Below are 21,313 nucleotides of genomic sequence, written 5' to 3'. Positions count from 1 at the left end.
AATACCATTTTATCATCTCAGGTCCCAAAATGTGATAGTTGGTTTTATGTGCTAAGCTTTGGGGATACAGGCATGAAAGACAATTTCTTTCTCTCTCTCTCTTTTTTTGTTTCGAGACAGAGACTCGCTGTTTCACCCAGGCTGGAGTGCAGAGGCACGATCCTCACCCACTGCAATCTCCACCTCTCGGGTTCAAGCGATTCTCCTGCCTCAGCCTTCAGAGTAGCTGGGATTACAGGTGTGCACCACCACGCTGGCTACTTTTTGTATTTTTAATAGAGACGGGGTTTCACCATATAGACCAGGCTCATCTCGAATTCCTGACCTCAAGTGATCCACCCGCCTCAGCCTCTCAAAGTGCTGGGATTACAGGCGTGAGCCACCATGCCCGGCCATGAAAGACAATCTAAGGCACCTGATGTGGAGCCTGAAACACCTACTTCCCCCTCACTCATAAGGAGGATGTTGATAGTAATCATAATAGCTGCTTTGAATGGACAGTGAGAACTTTTGAGGATACAGATACTATTCACTGATACGTACAAATAACAGATCATAAATTTCCCATGATGGCTATAGATGTGCAGAATCCAAACTTAAATGAATCTACTTTATGAATTTATATAAACAGATTGATTACTAAATATCATTTTAAAAGGATTACTGAGTTTTATTTATAATTAAGACATTAATAAAGAGGGGTACCTGTGTAATATTTCCATATGATTAGAACATTGTTTTTTTTCAAGGAAGTATAAGTTTTGAAAAATGTGACTATTTGTACAGTTTTATATACTCTTAATTGATTTTGCTGAGTATTTTCTCTTTTTAGTGGATTTATCTTCTGTGGCAGATAAATGAAGTAATTCACTGCTCTAAAATGGAAGACATTGACATTGTGGTAGTGGCAGAAGTCACATTACGGTTAAGTGAAATATTGGAATCTTTAGGAAGCCCAGGAAGAAAATTTAAACAATCTCTAGGTAAAATGTTGGCTGAAAAATTGTATACATATGTAAATACCATGTATATAGGTATGATACCAAATACAGGATAACTTCTACTAATGGAAACTAGGCACTTTAATGTTATGCTTCATTGAGGATTTATAATTAGAGATAGATAATAATATAGTTTCATCCAGTGGATGTTAGGAAGGTTTCATGCTCTCTGGTTCAATGAGGGACAAAACCCTTTTTGTTGCCGGGCGCGGTGGCTCACGCCTGTAATCCCAGCACTTTGGTAGGCTGAGGCAGGCGGATCACCTGAGGTCAGGAGTTCAAGACCAGCCTGACCAACATGGAGAAACCCCTTCTCTACTAAAAATACAAAATTAGCTGGGCGTGGTGGCACATGCTTATAATCCCAGCTACTAGGGAGGCTGAGGCAGGAGAATTGCTTGAACCTGGGAGGCGGAGGTTGCGGTGAGCCGAGATCGTGCCATTGCACTCCAGCCTGGGCAACAAGAGTGAAACTCCGTCTCAGAAAAAAAAACACAAACCCTTTTTGTCTTCTCATATTCCTTTTCTCTCCTTTTCTCTGTTCCTAATTGCTACCTACTCCCCTTTACTCCCCTCTCTTTCTTTCTTTTTTTCCTTTCTCTGTCTTTTTTATTTTTTTGAGATGGAGTTTTGCTCTGTCACCCAGGCTGGAGTGCAGTGGCACAATCTCAGCTCACTGCAAGCTCCACCTCCCAGGTTCAAGCGATTCTCCCACCTCAGCCTCCCGAGTAGCTGGGATTACAGGTGCCCGCCATCATGCCTGGCTAATTTTTGTATTTTTAGTAGAGACAGGGTTTCACTATGTTGGCCACACTGCTTTCAAACTTCTGACCTCAAGTGATCCACCTGCCCTGGCCTCCCAAAGGTTTGGGATTGCAGATGTGAGCCACTGCACCTGGCCACCTCTCTTCTCTTTTATCTTCCTTTGTTTTCCTCCCCTTCCATTTCCCATAAGAGTGAATGCTTGAAGGAAGGTTCTGTTTTGGACACTGTCTCATTCTTGGCACTCACCACATCACCTGACACAGTGTAGGAGATCAAGTAAGTACTTGTTGAATGGATCAGTGTCATTCTACTTTCTATCTCCTTTTTTATTTTCTTTCTTCTAATTCCTTTCTCTTAAAATTCTTTCTTCATTTATTGTTTCTCCTCTACTTTCTCTCTTCTTATCCTTATCATCTTTCTCTTTTTGCTTTCATTTCCTAGTCCCCCAGCCCCCATTCTTCCTGTCTCAACGCCTTTTTCTTCTCCTTCATTCTCTTCTCCATTCAGGAGATGTCTTCTCTCAAAGGATGGCCTTCTGCTCTGACCTCCTTGTTCTTTGTTCTGCCTCTGGTTGCAGCCCTGTACTGTATTTAATGGAGTGGGGATTAATGTGGAGGGCTCCATAGAGGGTATTTACTTTGCTGTTTCACCCCACTTATAGAGCATGTATGACATCTGGAGGACTCCGTAATAAAGTTATTGTTTACTCGGAGATTCACTAATCTGGCTCTGCCTGTCTTCCGCTGTTGAGTGTGGCTTTTCAGATGGAGTTTTAGAGCCATGGTTCTCAAATTTTGATTGTTATCAATATCACCTGAAAGGTTGTTAAAAACGTAAGGCCCAAGCTCTGTCCTACTTCAGCTAGCCTGGACCTTCTCAGTCTTTATTCGTTTCCCAGGTGAATTTGATATAGATCGAAGTTTGACAACCATCAGTTAAAAGTTTCTTGCCATCGAACACATTCATTGGCCTCAGGTCGTATTTCTGAAATGTCCTGGCTGGAAATGCTTTTTTTTCCTTTTAAAAACTTTTGTTATGCAGAACTTTAAATATAGAGAGAAAAAATAAATCACCATTATGCATCATCCAGCACCAATAATTATCAACATCTTTTTCAATCTTATTTCATCTCTCCCTGCAATATTTCCCCCTCTATGAGTATTTTAAAACAGATATGTAATTTTTCCAGCAAATACCACCCCACCGTATGTATGTATGTGTATCCAACTATTTATCTAACAGATAAGGATTTTTTTTTTAACATAAAACCACAGTGCTGTTATTATATCTTACAAAATGGAGAATAATTCCCATGTCCCTGATTGTATTCAAAAATATCTTTTAAAGTTGGTTTGTTCCAATCAGAATCCAAACAAGGCCCACACATTGTATTTTCTTGACATGTCTCTTAAATCTCTATAATCTCTAATGGTTTCTCTCCTTCCTACTCCCCTTTCGAGACATTTATCTTTTGAAGAAACTGAGTCATTATCCTGTGGGATTTTCCACATTCTGGATTTGGCTATTTCCCTCCATGTGATGTTGGTTAACTTGCTTCTCACCTGGTAGTTAGATCTGGATGCTTACTTAGAGTCTGGTGATACTTTGTTAAGAAGAATTCTTGCCAATTGTCTTATTTTTCAGCAACAGTACTTCATAGGTAGTGCTATTTACTCCCTTGCATTGAATCAGGAGGCACACCATGCCTAGTTATCCCACTTTCTGTGCTATAAAGATTTATCTGTGAGTTCAGGTCTAGGTTGGTTCCCCAGAAGCAGGTTCTGAGATAATGATTTGAGTGAAGTAGTTTATTTGGGACTTTATCCAGGGAAGCACAGTGGAGAAGTGAGACAGGGGAGGAAAGGAAGCGCCAGGTAATGCACCGTAAGTTAATGAGAAGGCTGCTGTTGTGAGTGCAGGGCCTATTCCCATGAGGGACCTCTAGGAGCCCATATAGAACAAATACAATGAAGTTGTATTTCTACAGATTTTATCTGCCATTGGTAGAGGGCTGTTAGGAGACTGGGGGTAAGAAGCCAGGAGGGACTCCTAACTTCTCTCATTCCTTTTGCATTTATTACACTGCAGTCTTCAATGAAGAACTTACTTCATCACCTGTTTGGCTAGTCTGATTATTTTTGAGTATGTAATGGACATTATTATTTCTAAATATTTTGTAGAAATAATTGAGGCTTTGGATGATGTTTTTCTAGGGAAGATTTATGCTTGCTTTTAAAACTAGATGCATGAAGGCACTAATACTCTAGGATCCCATTATTCCAGTTTGAGGGATTAAGATATTTTGAAGATGAAATGCTTTCTCCTTGAAGATCTATTTCCAGTTCACCCTAACTTCTTTTGCTTCTCATCCTTGGTGGGCCCTGGATACCAATCCCTGTTGCTTTTCTCTCAAGGCTATCAGAGGTATCACTCAGTTTCTCAGCTTCTCTCTCCAGAGTTGACATAAGCCCCAGTGGGAAAAGTAGCTCTGATGTGTTCTATACTTTCTGTCCTCCCTTTCCAAGATTCAGATGTGACTCTGTGATACTATGATATATATATATATCTATGCAGTTGACCCTTGAACAATATGAGGGTTAGGGGCACCCATCCTAAATCCATGTTTTGGCTCCTCCAAAACTTAACTCTGATAGCCTGCTGTGGACTGGAAACCTTCCCAATAACATAAACCATCAATGAACACATGTATTTTGTATGCTATATATATAAAAATAATTATTTTTGTTCACAGTTCCTGGCTCATGACTCCCATAGTTCTCATTTCCTAAGTGACTAAAACAACAAGCATACCTTTTGTTCAAGAGTGGCTTTTTGTCCTTGGTTCCTGAAGTAGTTTCAGATCAGCTTTGGAGCATTAAAAGTGAAAGAGAGTCTTTTGTTATAATGTTAGGGCACATTAGGCCTCAGAAGCAGACTTCAGAAAACAATCTCTCTCTTTCTCTCTCTGACTTTCTACTTTCCTCCTTTCACCTGGTCCTTTTTCTCTCCAAGGATGGCCATAGAAACTGAAAATATAATCTTCTCCTGCCTCTCTGTCTTGGAGTTGATCATAAAGAAATTCTCTGACCTACCTTGTCTGACTGTAGGACATAAGACTCATTTCAGAAGGGGTCCTGCCCCATACCCCGGAGGAAGGTATGTGGCACAGCAAGGCCAAGAAGAATCTGAACAGACAGGCCTTGCTGGGTATCTTAGTCCATTTTCTGTTGCTTATAACAGAATACCCGAAACTGAGTAATTTATAAAGAAAAGGACCTTATTTCTTACAGTTGTGGAGGCTGAGAAATGCAAAGTCTAGGGGCTTCATCTGGTGAGGGCTTTCTTACTCATGGAGACTTTCTGCAGTGTCTGAGGTGGTGCAGGGCATCAATGATAGGGGGCTGAGGAAGCTACCTCAGGAATCTCTTCCTTTTCTTTTTTTTTTTTTTTCCTTTGAGACAGAGTCTCACTCTTTCACCTAGGCTGGAGTGCGGTGGCACGATCTTGGCTCACTGCAGCCTCCGCCTCCTGGGTTCAAGTGATTCTCTCGCCTCAGCCTCCCGAGTAGCTGGGATTACAGGCATGAGCCACCACGCCAGCTAATTTTTTTTTGTATTTTTAGTAGAGACAGAGTTTCACCATGTTGGCCAGGCTGGTCTTGAATTCCTGACCTCAGGTGATCCACCCGCCTCGGCCTCCCAAAGTGCTGAGATTACAGGTATGAGCCACTGCACCCGACCTCTTCCTCTTCTTATAAAGTCACCAGTCCAGTCGGGGTGGGGGGTTAGGGGAAGGATAGCATTAGGAGAAATACCTAATATAGATAATGGGTTGATGGGTGCAGCAAACCACCGTGGCACGTGTATACCTATGTAACCTGCACGTCCTGCACATGTATCCCAGAACTTAAAGTATAATAAATTAAAAAAAGATACAAAACTCTGAAATGACATAAAACAGGACCAGTAAGTAAAATATGAGTGAGTGTAAGGTATTTTTTTAAAAATAAACTTAATATATTTCCAGAAAAAAAAAATAAAGTCACCAGTCCCACTCCCATGATAACTCATCAATCCATTAACCTGTTAATCCATTAGTCTATGAATGAGTTAGCCTATTCATGTGAGGAGAGTCCTCGTGACCCAGTCATCTCTTATGGGATCCATCTCTCAATACTACCACATTGAGGATTAAATTTCAACATGAGTTTGGAGGAGACAAATATTCAAATCATAGCAATGGGCTTCTAAAGGGTATTAGATCATACCCTTTTTGTCCAATCACATTTCTGCACAGCTGTACATCCCTCAATTTATGCATATCTAATGAAGTCTCCAGAAAAGGTCCATGAGGACATGGTGTAGAGAACTTCTGGATAGCTGAGCACTTGGAGGTTCCTGGGGGGTGGTGGTCCTGAGAGGGCAAGGAAGTGCCATGCCCCTTCCTTTATGCCTTGTGCTATGTATCTCTTTATCTGTCTCCTTTGTAATAACCTTTATGATAAAATGATAAACATAACTGTTTCCCTGAGTTCTGTGAGCCACTCTTGCAAATTAATCAGACCCAGGAAGGGGACCATGGGAACCTTAGTTTGTAGCCAGTTGGTCAGAAGCACAGGTAAAACCAGCTGGGGCTTATGGTCAGCTTTGGAAGCAGGGAGCAGGGTAGGGGTAAGCAGCAGTCTCATGGGACTGAGTCCTCAATCTGTGTGATCTGACTCTATCTGCAAGGTAGTGTTGCAAGTGAACAGGGTTGGAGAATACCCAGCTGGTGTCCACTGCAGAATTGGTTGCATGTTTGGTATGTGGGGACCCCCCCCACTCCACATTTGGTCACAGAAATCTGTGTTGATTGTTGTGGCATGAGAACAGGGAAAAATTGTTTTTTTCCTCCACACTTCCTTCCTAAGATCCTGGCCATGGATGTATGTATGTATGTATGTATGTATGTATGTATGTATGTATTTATTTTCACCATCTTCTTAGCTTGTAGATTAAAAAATATATAGTTTCCAGCTTTTCTTCAGCCAAGAGAATTTTTCTACATCATCCATTACTGGTTACTTTTTAAAAATGTCTATTTCTGGCCGGCCACAGTGGCTCATGCCTATAATCCCAGCACTTTGGTAGGCTGAGCCAGGTGGATCACATGAGGTCAGGAGTTCAAGACCAGCATGGCCAACATGGTGAAACCCTGCTTCTACTAAAAATACAAAAATTAGCCAAGCATGGTGGCATGTGCCTTTAGTCCCAGCTGCTCGGGAGACTGAGGCAGGAGAATCACCTGAACCTGGGAGGTGGAGGTTACAGTGAGCCGAGATCACACCACTGCACTCTAGCCTGGGCAACAGAGTGGGACTCCATCTCAAAAAACACCAAACAAACAAACAAAAAAAGAAGTCTATTTCTTACTTAATGTTATTGTTTTATTTACTAGTTACTGTGGGGGAGATTATTGTTTTATATCATTATAAATGGGCTAAATAAAATTTAGGTTATTGATTCTTTGTCAACATGTTTCATTTCTGAAGAGCTAATCAATATTGGAGCATAATCCATTTATACATTTGAAAATTTCTATATTTATGTAATGAGAGGTTGTCCCCATTTAGATATATAAATTCTTATAACTTCTAAGAATGTTATTCTTAGCACCTTGTTGCCACATAAAACATAAAGCACAAGTCTTCTCTGATATTTGTCCAAATTGATGACGTTTCTATGCTGTTATTTTCTGAAAACTTATTTATTTATTTATTTATTTATATTTTGAGATGAAGTCTTGCTCTGTCGCCCAGGCTGGAGTGACAGTGGCTTGATCTTGGCTCACTGCAACCTCTGCCTTCTGGGTTCAAGCAGTTCTCCTGCCTCAGCACCCCCTAGTAGCTGGGATTACAGGCATGTGCCACCACGCCTGGCTAATTTTTGTATTTTTAGTAGAGGTGGGGTTTCATCATGTTGGCCAGGCTGGTCTTGAACTCCTGACCTCAGGTGATCTACTTGCCTCGGCCTCCCAAAGTGCTGGGATTACAGGTGTAAGCCGCTGCACCTGGCCTCTGAAAGATTTTAAATGGACCTTATAGAATACAGAGAAAGATGATATTGATTTGTTGATATATATTTGATTTGGTTTGTTACAAGTTTTTAAAAAAATTACCTTATAGAAGAATAAAATTTAATTACATGGAGTAAATAATTTAGTGCTTAGTCACATTCTAGTGTGAATCATTTCTAAGATTATGGGTAATTAAAAAGTAATTAATTTAGCATAAAGTTTTTTATGATTATGATTCACTGCTATATTTCCATTTTTCTCTTTCCTCCTTTTTATTCCTCTGGTCCTTCCTTCTTTTGTTTCCTCCTCGCTCTTGCCTTGTCCTCTTCCTCTTCTTACTTTTCCTTTTTTTTTCATCTCCTCTTTTTCCTTCCCTGCCATCCTTCGTTGCCTTCATCTTTTCTTTCTTTTCCAGACGTACCTTTAAGAGAAGGGACTAATGAATTCCATGGAGCTCCAAAAGGGACCACAAGAATTCTTCCAATATTACAGGTATTACTACATATTTAGAAAATTTAGGTGAAACATGAATTTTTATTTTCAAACAATATTAAATTTGTAAATGCATAATGGTTAATTGTAGAAATAATTTTGAATATTTAAAATTTGAGGATTATATGGTTTTATATATTGAGAACTATAGGGACATTTTTCTACCTTTTATGAAGAATATTGTAATGAAGCCCCATTATAATTTACTATTTCCTCATATGCTAGCTTAAGAAACAAAATATTACTAGTATAGATAAAACTCACCTTCTCTGCTAACCTCTCTTGATCACCTTGCCTTTCCCCTACCTAGGAGTAACCCCTGTCCTCAATAATAATGTCTTCAAGATATTTGTATAAAAGATATTTATATAATACAGAGATGTAAATGACTTTTCTTGACTTTTAATAACATGCCACCACCCCTCACATTTATATTTGGGAGCCCTCTGAAATATAAGAATAAGTGCTAATTTTAAAAGTGTTATTTTATCTATTCTCTTCCATACTTGATATAATAGATAAAGTCTTAAGAAATGGTACCAATCAAATGCCATCATGAATGTACAGGAGGACTGTGGGGTCATTCTGAATTTACTTTCCAAATGCATGTTCCTCTTCTAATGCTAAGTTTCAGGGGATGCAAACTGCGTACTTTATGCTGTCTTGTGTCTTCTGAAGAGAGCTAGATTTGAGAAATCTTAAATTGAGAACAGAGACTGACTTGCATAAGAGATATGAGGTGGCATAATAGCTGTCTGCCAATGTTTTTCCCAGGGATCACTCACAGTGTCTGCTAAGTATGCAGCTTCCTATTTCTCACTCCAGACATGTTGTGAGATTCTTAAAAGTTCCTCCGGTAGATTTTTTTTTTTTTTTTTTTTTGGAGGCAGAGCCTTGCTCTGTTGCCCAGGCTGGAGTGCAGTGGTGCGATCTCAGCTCACTGCAACCGCTGCCTCCCGGGTTCAAGCGAGTCTCCTGACTCAGCCTCCCAAGTAGCTGGGACTACAGGTGTGTGCCACCACACCTGGCTAATTTTTTGTATTTTTAGTGGAGATGGGGTTTCACCATGTTAGCCAGGATGGTCTCGATCTCCTGACCTCGTGATCTGCCCACTTCAGCCTCCCAACGTGCTGGGATTACAGGTGTGAGCCATTGCGCCCAGCCTCTCTGGTAGATTTTTAAGGACATTAGAGTTTGAGAATCACTGGCTTATGGGCTAGCACTTATTCTCTGAGGCAGAGTAGGGCAGATATAGAAATCCTACTCATAGGTACAGAGTGCTAGATTTTGCCTTGAGAGAGAAATTTTCTGGCAATTAAAACCACCATAAGAAATGGATTTCTTTTAAGGTGGCAATTTTCCCACAACAAAGAAACAAGAGACCATTTATGAACTTTTGATATTATTATTTAAACAAGAAAAATGTACCCTCTCTGAAAGATGATTTATTACCATCTGCTGGGAAATCGTCAAAATAAATACAGAGAAGTCTGTGATGACAACAGTGTGAATTGTACCCCCTAAAGTTATGCAATACACAATCTGCTCAGCTGTACTGTGCATATGGTAGACCTAGTTTCTTTGGCATGGTCGAAGAGCGCAGCATTTGGTGTGGAAACCTGTGGTTGAGTTCGGACTCTGATATTGACTATTTGTGTGATTCTGAATGAATTATTTTGTCTTTTTGAGTATAAGTGTCCTCATCTGGAAAATTATAATAGTACCTATTCCACTGAGTTGTTATATAGTTTAAATGAGATATTTGTAATATGGAAACTAGTACCTGGCACATGCTAGCTGCTGTTTTTTTGTTATGTCTTATGTAAAGCACTGAATCTCAACTTAGGGTTTTTGACTCACTGAAAAGGGAATGGAGTTGGGGGGAAAAATGACAGTTTATTGTAAGGAGAATCCACAATTCATATGTTCACCCAGCAGAATCTGTAGGTGGGATAAATTATATAACTTGCATATATACATGCTACTATTTAAAAATGTATGAGACGCTATTGTGATTAAATGAAAGAAAACTTATTTTAAAGTTTTGCTGAACACAGAGCATTTCTTTCTTCAACAAATGAGTTATAAAATTATAACTAGTTTGTATCTACCTTATACTGGGCTATGTCAACTAAAAGATTTTTAGTAAAACATTTAGCCCTATACCTGGAGCATGTTTTAGTTAAATGTTGACTGTAATGAGGATGATGAAGATCATAATGATGAAGATGGTGGTGGTAGTGATGGTGATGATGATGATGATAGAATGTGAGTGTGTGGAGTCTTCAAAATTTTTTGATGTTCAAAAGATATCCTGGCTGGGCACGGAGGTTCACACCTGTAATCCCAGCACTTTGGGAGGCCGAGGTGGGCAGATCACTTAATATCAGAAGTTTGACACCAGCCTGGCAAACATGGCAAAACCCTGTCTTTACTAAAAATACAAAAATTAGCCAGGCGTTGTGGTGCCTGCCTGTAGTCCCAGCTACTTGGGAGGCTGAGGTGCAAGAATCACTTGAACCTGGGAGGCGGAGGTTGCAGTGAGCTGAGGTTGCACCACTGCACTCCAGCATGGGCAACGAAGTGAGACTCTGTCTCTCTCTCTCTCTATATATATACACATATATATATATCCTTATATATATATATAAGGATATCTTTAGAGACTTCTGTTTCTAGCAAAATGGCAAGATGACTTGAACATCCTCCTGGGAGAAAACACTTAGAGATTTTGAACTGATTTGAACAAATATCCTCAAGCATGTTGCAGAGCTCATGAGAAAGTAAGGTAAATCCCAGGGGCCAAAATAGAAAAGGGAACTGAAAACTAGCATGGTAAGTTTATGAGTGGATGCTGCAGTAGGTTGATGGGCACAGTTATTATACAAAGATGCTTAGTTTTTGACAACCATCCAGGGACGAGAGATGAGGCTTGGGCACATGAAAGATGGGAGTTAGAAAGGAGACTTGTACATAAAGTTAGAACCTACAAAGATTATATCCTAGGAAAAGGTAGACTAGGAAAAAATCTCTGGCCTGGGGGTGGTGGCTCACTCCTTTTATCCTAGCCCTTTGGGGAGGCCAAGGTGGGTGGATCGCTTGAGCCCAGAAGATTGAGACCAGCCGGGGCAATATGGTGAAACCATGACTCTGCAAAAAAAATATAAAAATTAGCTGGGTGTGATGGCATGTGCCTGTAGTCCCAGCTACTTGGGAGGCTGAGGTGGGAGGATCACCTGAGTCTGGGAAATCAAGGCTGCAGTGAGCCAAGATCGTGCCACTGCACTCTATTCTAGGCTGGAGTGAGACCCTGTTGCATAACAAAACAAGACAAGACAAAAAACCCTCCCCAAAACCAAAAAATCCTGCCTCTGCCTATGTATATAAGGAGATACCTCAACTTGGGTAGTGAGAAGAGGAGTGGATAGGAGAAAATTCCTCCTCCTAATGATTTATAATCTTGGGACCTGCCCTCAAGTAGGTTTTTAATTTGAATTTACACTACTTGGGTTACTTAAGAACCTTCCTGAGCCTGCAATTCTTGAATGTGTGTGTGTGTGTGTTTGCGTGTGTGTGTGTGTGTGTGTATGTATGTATCGTGTAAAATTGTTTATATTCTAGGAATGCCAGGATGATTTAACACTAGAAATATATAGTGCAATACACTGCATTAGCTGATGAAAGGAAAACATGTGACTGCTTCACTTAGACAAAGAGACGCAAAAAAAGCATTTGATAATATTCAACAACCATCTTCTTTAAAAGCAACCATCCTTAAAAAAATAACTCTTAGTACTTAGGAATATACAAGAACCTCTGTATCTAATAAAGGGTGTCATCCAAAGACCTTGAGTAAATGCTATACCTATGGTAAAAGATTAAAAGCAGCCCTTTAATAGTGGTGTAACCACATAAAGATATCTGTCATTCTTCTGTTCAGCATGTCCTGGAAGTCTTAGACAGATAAGTAAAAAAAGAAAGCAGAAAAAAGGTGTAAGAACTGTAAAGAAAGTATCAACTTTGGGCTGGGCGTGGTGGCTCACGCCTGTAATCCCAGCACTTTTGGAGGCTGACGCGGGTGGATCACCTGAGGTCAGGAGTTCGAGACAAGCCTGACTTATATGGAGAAGCCCCGTGTCTACTAAAAATACAAAATTAGCTGGGTGTGGTGGCGCATGCCTGTTATTCCAGCTACTTGGGAGGCTAAGGCAGGAGAATTGCTTGAACCTGGGAGGTGGAAGTTGCAGTGAGCTGAGATCATGCCATTGCACTCCAGTCTGGGCAACAAGAGTGTAACTACATCTCAAAAAAATAAAAAAATAAAAAAGAAATTATCAACTTTGTGCTTATTCACAGACAAGTACAATACATTGCAGCATATTTAGTAATAGTAATCTTTTTTGTTGTTGTTTTTTGAAACAGGGTCTCACTCTGTCACCCAGGCTGGAGTGCAGTGGCATGATCAGGGCTCACTGCAGCCTCCACCTCCCGGGTTGAAGTGATTTGCATGCCTCAGTCTCCCAAGTAGCTGGCACTACAGGTCCTCACCATCATGTCCGACTAATTTTTGTATTTTTTGGTAGAGACATGGTTTCAGAGTGTTGACCAGGCTGGTCTTGAACTCCTGACTTCAGGTGATCCGCCTGCCTTGGCCTCCCCAAGTGCTGGGGTTACAGGCGTGAGCCACTGCTCCTGGCCTTAGAAATAGTAATCTAAATGTCCATTGGCAGAAGAGTGGATAAATTGTGATATATTCCTCCAAGTAATACCATTTCATTGTAGCTATGAGGATGAATAAACTGGAGTAGGCTTGTACTAAAGTAAACTTGGCATCATTGCAATTCCCTTCTATAATTACCTTCACATTATAGGGGGGAAACCTGGAACTATATTTCCAGTGTCTCATTTCTGTACAGTTTTAAATTAGTCTTCCAATGAGGGGCATTTGCATGAATCTGTAATGCAGAAGAGAAGAGATAGTTCTTAATCCACAGTGTCAGATGGATGATATGAGTTTACCAGGCATGCTGAGCAAACTCTTGGAATTCACCTGCTTCAGTGTAATAGGTGCTTGAGGTTGTTGTCAGCTACCTTCTAGAGTCTTAGGTTCACAGAGGCTTCTGAGCAAACTCTTGAGAATCATATGAAGCAAAATTGTCACTGGCACCTTTCTTGATCTTGACTCTTCCATGCCTTGCAATGGTGATGAACACCTCTAATTCTGTGTATTAAGTCTTCTTTTGCTTGAAATATGTAGAGTAGTTTTGCATTCATAACCAATCCCTGACTGACCCATTGAGTTACATATACCAGCAGGAATAAGTTTCAACAACATATGGTTGAGTTTTAAAAGGAGCCTACAGAATTTTATAAGAAAGATTTAAAAATATGCAAAGTGATATTGCATATGGTTAAGGATACATATACATGTAGTAAAAGTTTAAAAACATGCAAAAATAGTAAAACCAAATTCAAGGACAGTGGCTACCTCTCAGAGGAGTGGCACTGTGGACAGTTATATAGGGGATTTAAATTACATGCATATATCTGTATGCTTTATTTCCCTAAAAAATCTGGAAAAATATGGAAAATTTGAAAGTTTGGGCAAAACTGGTTGCTTTTTATATTATTCTCTATATTTGCCTCTCTGTGAGAATGATTACATTAAAAAGCATTTAGTTTTTGAAAATCATTATGTAGACTAATATAGACTGTTGGGTTGATGGACTCTAAATTTCTAGTCTGAGATTCTGAAATTGTTTTTAAAAATGCTTTTCAAATTAGATATGTGAAAGTGACAAACTATGTGAACTCTGTTTTAAAAATTTACCTGTATTTGGTACAATCAGAATTTTGCAAACCATAAGTGGAAGTTATATGTATTAATACATGTTTGTGAAAGGCTTAATTTGTATCTGGAAAAATGGTGAAATTTATTTATTATTTTCACCCATATTGATAGCACTCTACATGTAGTCACAGATAAATACATTTACTTAGAAACATAAGATTGTTAATGTTAGATAGACTATTTAAATTTCTGTTATATGGTTTTGAATTATTGTCAAAAATTGGAAATGTTGCATTTGATTTTCCCTTAAGTTTTATTTTTCTTTTTTGTTTATAAAATAATTTTAGAAAAATCCTGTGGAACAGTTACTTTTTGCTTATAAACTTCTTGACAAAGCAATCGGTGGAATAAATTTGAATTGCATGTTAACCTCTTTGCCAAATGGATCATCAGTAATTGACCACTGCTATGCCAAGGTAAGAATAGAAAAGTCTTAAATTAGATTGAAGTTTTACTTAACTGGGAAGAGGACTGGCCTTGAAAGTAGGTAATTAAAGCATGACTCGTAGTGGCTTACCTCTCATAGGCCAGAAATATATTTCCCTCTTCCCAGAAGAGATCTAGGAGAGTGAGGAGTCTTTGAATTTGTTAATGAAGAGGACACTGATGAATTCTAAGGGCATATTTATTAGTGTTTAAGCTAACTGCAAAGGGCTAAGAAGTGAGCAGGATGTAATGGTTAAAAATAAGATGATGATAACTTGAGTGATAATAGTATACAGCTGTTTTTGTGTGTTTTGATAACCATATTTCTTTTTGTTTCAACTCTGTTGGACCAAAGCGTACCCACCATATAGATGGAGATACTTACAAACCACTTGCCTCAAATAGTTTCGTGATGGATTTGCATCTTGAACTAATTCAAGCTCAGCATCGAATAGCTGTTGTGCTTCTGGACAAATTGCAAGGTAGTAGTCATTAAAGCAAGTAACTATTCTGAATCAATTTTAAGTCAGACTCCAGTATAGAATCAATTTAATTTGAAAACTGTGTTCTTGTCGACTGACATTTTCAGATAAATTTCATTTTTTTCTACTTTCCTAATTAATATCAATAAAAACATGATTAAATCTTTCCTTATTGCTTTACACTTTGCATATTAAATCAGTTAGTTTTTAAGAAGATCTTAAAAAGTTTAATTAATTATGTTTGTTTGTGTTATAGTAAATTAAGTTTTGTTAATTCAACCAAGCAAATATTTATTGAGTACCTACTAAAATCCAGGCATCATATTAGGCTAGGTACAAATAAGACAGTCTCTACTTTTGAGCTTCTAGATAAGTAAGCCAACTATATCAGTTGAGATTGATACATTTTGTAATAGGGGTGGGCTCAAAGTATTACGGGCACACAGAAATATCTATACCAAATAAGAAAGTCAGGGATGAGTTCCTGGAAGGGATGTGTAAAGCATTCAAATCATATTGTATGTAGAGCTACATAGATTTATTCAAATCCTGGTTAATTTAAGAGTGGGCAATGTAGACACACTGCTGATTAGTGTAGGAAGATGAAAAAATATTTATACTGAATTCTAGCCAATGCAAGAAGATAAGAAAAATAAAGATATAAGGATTAGAAAAGAAGAAACAAAACTGTTATTTCCAGATTATGGTGATTGTCTACCTAGAAAATGCAAAAGAAACTATCAGTATGAACAAAAATAATAATATATAATATATAACGTGTAATATATAATATGTAATTTCTATAGGACAGCAACAAGCAGTTAGCAAATATAATAAAAAGACAACTTTTTTAATCAATAAAAACTGTAAGGTACCAAGGGATCCAATCTAACCAAAGAGCTACAAGTATGCAAAAAATTTTAAGACTTTACTGAAAAATGTTAAAGAACAATATAAATGAAGGTAGATTATGTTTATTGATAAGAAGACCAAATAATCAGAAAGATTATTCTGATTTCAGTTTTCTTCAAATAGATCTATAGACTCAATGCAGTTTCAATAAAAATTCCAGTAGGTTTTTTTTTTGGTAGATCTTTACAATCTTTTTACAAAATGTAGGTAGAAGACATAAATAGCTAAGACATTCCTGAAGGAAAAAAAATCAGGTGAGTGTAGGGGATCTTGCTCTAATGTAATTCCAGGTTTATTTCACAGTGATAGAATACCTCATATTCATTGGATAATTGGATATCCATATGGATAAAACCAAATTAACTGTGGTAAACTGTTCCCTCCAACTTTTTGTTTAACAATTTTTGAGCCTTCAGTAAGTTGAAAGAATAGTGTAGTGACCATCCACATAACCTTCACCTAAATCTACCGATCACGACATTTTGCCACATTTATTGTCTTTCTCTTTACATGCACATATAAATACATATATTTGTATATCTATGTATATACATCTATAGATGTATATACCTATGATATCAATATATTATGTATGTGTAGAGATATATACATATACATGCACATATCCATACGCTGAGAAGTCGCAGACATTATGATATATTTTAGCCCTGAAAACTTTAGTATTTATCACCTAATGATGAGGGCATTCTCTCAAATAACCATAATACCATTATCACTCTGAAGAAAGGTAACACTGATACAAAATATTATTGATTATACAGTCAATTATTTTTCAGTATCCAATTGATCATTTGTTTACTTTTATGTAATATGATTTTGGTGTCTTGTCTAAGAACTCCTTACCTAACCCCAGATCATGAAGATTTTCTTACATTTTCTTCTAAATGTTTTATAGTTTTACATTTTTAATTGGCATATAGTAATTGTACATATTTATGGGATACATGCAGAATTTAGCATGTGCATACAATGTACAAAACTCAACCCAGGGTAATTAGAATATTTATCATCTCAAACATTTATCAGTTATTTGTGTTGAGAACATCTCAAATCTTCTAGCTATTTTGAAATGTAAGATAAATTATTGTTAACTATAGCCACCCTATTGTCCTATTGAACACTAGAACTTTCTTCTTCTATTTAACAATATGTTTGTACTCATTAAGCAATCTCTCATTATCCCCCCACCCCCAATCCCTTCCCAGCCTCTGGTAACTGTCTTTCGACTCTCTACCTCCATGAGATAAACTTTATTTTTTAGCTCTCACATATGTCTGAGAACATGCTCTATTATGCATCTAATTTTCAGATTGCCATAATTGTTCCCAAATATCCTTTTTGGGGAAAATGGGTTTTATTTAAGATGATCTAGGAAGTAATCAAAAATCACTTATTGCATTTGGTTGTTGTATTCTTCCTTAATCTAGAATAACTCCTCCAACTTCTTTTTTTTCTTTCATAACGATATTTTTGAAGACGTGTTCCACAATCTGATCTTTCCTAGTAGTTTCCTCATGACCATGCAGGTGATGCTGTTTATATCCCATTGTATCACATTAGATTGCACACATTGGCCATTTGTTTTATCATTGGTGAGGCAAAGTGCTATCGTTTTATTAAGCTGATATCTGCCAGATCTCTGCATTGTAAATGTCCCTCTCCCCTTTGTAGTGAAAAACTAATTGGTGCTGTTGGTGATGTAGGAATGAATATCTTGTTCCCCAACAGACTTTCACCCAATGATCTTACTCTCCGTTGGTGAACCTTCCTGAATTAATTGTTACAGTGTTTGTACGTGATGATTTTCTAATTGAATTATTCCTTCTAGATTTATTTGGTAACATTCTTTTGTAAACAAGAGCTGTCCCCACTTTGCCTCTTTTAATTTTTTGAGTAACACTATGGATCAGATTCCTTTTTTACTAATCTTTTAAAGTCACTTGCCATCATTGTTCTTTGTGATGCTTAAAGTCGTAAATTTTGCCAGTGGGAGGGAGGCCCTTCATACTGGATCCTGTGTTCCTTTGATATGTCCCTGATATGGTTTGGCTGTGTCCCCACCTGAATCTCATCTTGAATTCCCATATGTTGTGGGAGGGACCTGGTTGGAGGTAATTGAATAATGGGGGCAAGTCTTTCCCGTGCTGTTCTCATGATAGCGAATAAGTCTCACAAGATCTGATGGTTTTATAAAGAGGAGTTCCCCTCCACAAGTTCTCTCTCTGCCTGCTGCCATCCATGTGAGATGTGACTTGCTCCTCTTTGCCTTCTGCCATGATTGTGAGGCTTCACTAGCCACATGGAACTGTAAGTCCATTAAATCCTTTTTCCTGTATAAATTACCCAGTCTCAGGTATGTCTCTATCAGCAGCATGAAAACACACTAATATAGTCCCCATTATTCTTTGAGATTTTTTTTTGCTTTGTCTACAACAAAATATTCTAGACTTATCTTTTGCTTTCTCTACCCCCAGATCTGGAATAAGCTATTTTTCCAATGATATTTGGTACCTTTTGGTAGGAAATGGTATTTAGAAACCAAGATCTGTAAGCTAAGAGTGCTCATTGCTATTGGGATGTCAATGGCTCCTTTAGTAGCTAGAGCTAAGAAATATTTAGTAGCTAGAGCTAAGAAATACACATATATGTGTGTGTGTGTGTGTGTGTGTATATATATGTGTATATATATTTAAATCACAAGTTCTTTTTTTTTTTTTTTTGAGATGGAGTCTCACTCTGTTGCCCAGGCTGGAGTGCAGTGATGTGATCTCGGCTCTCTGCAACCTTGGCCTCCTGGGTTCAAGCAATTCTCCTGCCTTAGCTTCCCAAGTAGCTGGGTCTACAGGCATATGCCAACATGTCCCGCTAATTTTTGTACTTTTAGTGGAGATGGGGTTTCACCATGTTGGCCAGGCTGATTTCAAACTCCTGACCTCAAGTGATCTGCCTGCCTAGGACTCCCAAAGTGCTGGGATTACAGTTGTGAGCCACTGCACCTGACCACAAGTTCTTCTTGGTATCTCCAATTCTAACACTAAAAGGTTTCTCCTCACCTTCTCCATTTTTGTATTTTCCTTCTCCCATATTGAGCATTCTGGTTCCTAACAACATCAATGTAATTACTCATTTGTTTTATCCTGGCAAATTAACAGAGTACTTTCAAAATTATTAAACCAATACTGCTATTAAAAACCTACTAAGTAAATTAAGGATTTATTTGCAGTTCATTTTGTCTCTAGAAAATATCATACATCAGAGAACTATGTCCAAATTTACTTGAATTAATTTGATTTTTAGATTTTTTTTCAATTTGATATGGACTTGTGACTGCTTTTTTTGCATTTGCATTCTGTGGTGTTTTTTATTTTTATTTTTTATTTTATTTTATTTTTTTGAGACAGTCTCACTCTGTCACCCAGGCTGGAGTGCAGTGATGTGATTTCAGCTCACTGTGACCTCTGCCTCCAAGGTTCAAGTAATTCTCCTGCTTCAGCCTCTCAAGTAGCTGGGACTACAGGCGTGTGCCACCACACCTGGCTAATTTTTGTATTTTTTTTAAAGTAGAGATGGGGTTTTGCCATGTTGACCAGGCTGGTCTCGGAACTCCTGACCTCAAATGATCTGTCTGCCTTGGCTTCCCAAAGTGCTAGGATTACAGGTGTGAGCCACTATGCCCTGCCTGCATTCTGTTTATATAAAATTTCCTTTTTTCCCCATACTTTTATTTTTTTATACTCTTCATCTTTTTACATTTTATTTTAAACATTAACATAGTTTCAAAAACTACTTCTCCTATGACCTGCTGGGTGTAGAGGGAAGCAAGTAATAATTAAAATATCTCTGTGGCATCATGTATAAGTTGAAAATTTGATAAAGTTTTTTCTAATACATAAATGAATTACTTAGCATAATAACCTTGAACATGTTCTGGGCTGAAAATATTTGGTTCAGAAATATGTTTCAAAATGTAAATAGAATTTTTGTGTCGGGTTTTAAGAAACTAGCCCATGATTCTCACGTAGTAACTGTATTATTTCCTTTAGTGGAGGATTAGAGTTTTTTTATTTTTATTTTTTTTAACTCATGGAGTTACTAAATACCTCTTCCTCTAATTGTCATCCATAAGTCTTTGAAGACCAAATGAGTTTTAATCATAGACCACTTAAAGATATTGATGCAAGACTTAAGTTCAAATGTAAATGGAATTAGTTATTATTTCCTTGCAATATCTCTGGGTTTCCTTGATTTTATTTTTTTGGCTTTATTGAATTGCCATCCTAGCACAGCAGATCACTTTGTTCCCCTACCTTGTTTTTCTTTAGTATGCTGTTGCCAGACTAATGTTCCCTACATTAGCATTCTTATTCAATAATGGTTGCCTGTTGATGACCATGACATAAATGTGATGCATCTGTATCTGGCATTCAGAATTTTTTTGCAGTCTCATCCTTCTTATCTCCAACAATTATAATCAGGAAAGCTTAATTAGCATTTATAATATCGTTGGTATTGAGAGAATGATGCACTATTTTCTGCTCTGCATTACTATCTCCATGCAGATGTTTTCTTACCCTTTGCCACTGCAGACGTGTTCTATTCTTTAATGGTGTCTGTTAACATCTTTTCATGAATCAATTACCATCACATGGTGGCTCATGTGCATTAGCACAAATAATTAAAACTCAGTAAAAGGGGTTTACTGTAAGGTTACTATAGCTACCCTGGCATACCTCCAAGGACCAAAAGGTTACCAGGTCTCTTAAGGACCAGACCTGAAAGTCAAGAATCAGTGCTACAGTTTCCATCTTCCTGGGCTAGTATAGCTGTATCCTTTTGTCCCCTCATCCACATTCCTGTCTTTACTGAACCACCATGATGGTCAGTCCCAATTGTATACCCGTATGAACAACTGGCAAATTCATGTTTTACTTCAAAATCTTGAGAGAGGCTCTGATTTCTTCAGTCACAGCTGGAAGAGAGTGGAGGTCTTCGTGTGGTACCCAGAGTTCTTGAAGGGACCTGGGATGAAACAGTTTTTCTAGAAGGGGCGTTGAGGACAGAGTTTTGACAGCTTATTGGTATTGGCATCAGGACTTGCCATCTGTACTTTGTGAAAAGGTAAAGTCAACAGAAGTAGGTTGGATTCTATCAAGCCTCAGGATGATTTTATTCAAGATGAGATAGAAAATCAAATATTTTTATAATTTGGAATTTCTTCTGTCTTGAGGTGTACTGTGGCAAATAAAAGAGGATTTGATAAAACTGCATTATAGTAGATTTATATGAATTTTTATCTATTAATGAAAAAA

The 21,313-nt window shown here is 38.0% G+C and overlaps 1 protein-coding gene across 1 annotated transcript in view; it reads left to right on the top strand.

Annotated features, from left to right (window-relative positions):
• The window catches only part of LOC105546992 (cilia- and flagella-associated protein 54-like), a gene marked incomplete at its 3' end in the record, with an annotated part of 116,459 nt that overhangs the window by 3,656 nt on the left and 91,490 nt on the right, over window positions 1-21,313 (top strand). The window contains exons 2-6 of the mRNA XM_011990340.1: window positions 141-238; window positions 833-983; window positions 8,236-8,312; window positions 14,451-14,579; window positions 14,945-15,071. The remainder of the gene's footprint in view (window positions 1-140; window positions 239-832; window positions 984-8,235; window positions 8,313-14,450; window positions 14,580-14,944; window positions 15,072-21,313) is intronic.

This window comes from Mandrillus leucophaeus, unplaced genomic scaffold (genome assembly GCF_000951045.1).
Source record: "Mandrillus leucophaeus isolate KB7577 unplaced genomic scaffold, Mleu.le_1.0 Scaffold377, whole genome shotgun sequence".
Lineage (NCBI taxonomy): Eukaryota > Metazoa > Chordata > Mammalia > Primates > Cercopithecidae > Mandrillus > Mandrillus leucophaeus.
Note: the sequence above shows the minus strand (reverse complement) of the source record. Positions and strands in the feature narration are given on the sequence as shown.